Genomic DNA, 1491 nt, shown 5'->3' with positions numbered 1-1491 from the left:
TTGGGGAGAAACCAAGGTGGCTTTCTGCCACATGGACCATCTTAGTCTGTTCTCAGTGGTCAAGCGGCAGATAGAAGAGAGAGGTTTGGGGCTGAAAGGCCATCCGGTGAGAGAACCTCTGGAGTGTCTCAAAGACGCATCTGACCATTTCTGGGCTCAGAATGTGTCACATTTCTCACAAATGATTTGGAGATAGTTGGCCAGATAAAACTACTATAAGGTAGATAGACAGCTGGCTCAGTAGCTGCAAGCTAAGGACAATTATCAATAGATCTATGTTAGAATGATAGCAGGTTTAAGTGGATATCCTCAAGGATATTTCCTGGGTGAAGTGATGTTCAGTTAAAGATTTGGATACTGGAAGAGAGAACTGTTTGAGTAAACTTGCAAGTGACTCAAAACTGGGAAAGGCTGCAAACACACTGGAGGACAGGAGTGCAATTCAGAAGGATCCTCCTAGATTGGAAATTTGGACTGGAGCTGCAGGATAAAGTTTAGTGCTGACAAATACAAGATGCTACATCCCAGGAAGAATAATCAAATACTAAATACCAAATAAGTAGCAACTGGCTTAATGGCAGTACCACAGAAAAAGATGCTGAAGTCTTGGTGGAATACAGACTTAACATGAGTCTGCAGTGTTATGCAGCTGCACAAAAGGTAAATGTGATTTTGGGCTGCATCAATAGGAGATTAGGTGCAAGACACAAAGGCCATGTCTACCTGAGATTCTAACTGTACAGTAGTTTGTTACTACTTCACAGTAGCTCATTACTAGCGTTGTGTGGCACAAACCAGGACGTGACACTACCACACAGTAGTAAATTCTTTCTATCCAGGAATAGTACACAGCAACTGCAGAGACTTCCTCAGCCTGACAAAGGGTTTTTAAACCTGAAAGCTTGCTTATTTTTTTTCCAATTACTTAAGTTGGTTTAATAAAAGATATCAGGTTCATCCAAAGAACCTTGTCTGCCTATATCCTTATATGTTTTCCTATATACATTTTATATTATAATATGCAATATAATTGGAATGCACACTGAGAGAGAGCACACAGATTTGAAAATAATCAAAATAGACTAAACAAAAAGAGAATTTTGAGGGAGGAATAAATTGAAAACAATCAATCAATGAATATAATAATAAAATAAAAGGGTATATAAAAAAAGCAAAAGGTATTGCTGAATTCCACTTGCTAGGCTAGCAAGTAGGAAATCAAAGGTAATAGCCTTTGTTGTCTAACGCTGCTGAGCTTCTGGAAGATAGCTCAGTAACTGACCCCAAGGTAGAAACCAGCCCAGTTCAAACAGTGCTGCTTTTAATGCTGTTTTTCCATCCCTCCCCCAGAGCACTGGGATTGGAAGGGCCCTCAGGGAAGGATCACAGTCACTGGCCAGCTACACAGTCAGTATCAAAGCAGTCCTTCTCCCCTCCTCCCCCTCCCTTTCCTTACTTTCAGCTTCCCTGCAGGCAAGCCCAGCTTCAGCT

Source organism: Gavialis gangeticus, unplaced genomic scaffold, assembly GCF_001723915.1.
Source record: "Gavialis gangeticus isolate Ggan-Ray unplaced genomic scaffold, GavGan_comp1, whole genome shotgun sequence".
Classification (NCBI taxonomy): domain Eukaryota; kingdom Metazoa; phylum Chordata; order Crocodylia; family Gavialidae; genus Gavialis; species Gavialis gangeticus.
The sequence above is the reverse complement of the archived record's forward strand: the minus strand, read 5'-3'. Positions refer to the sequence as shown.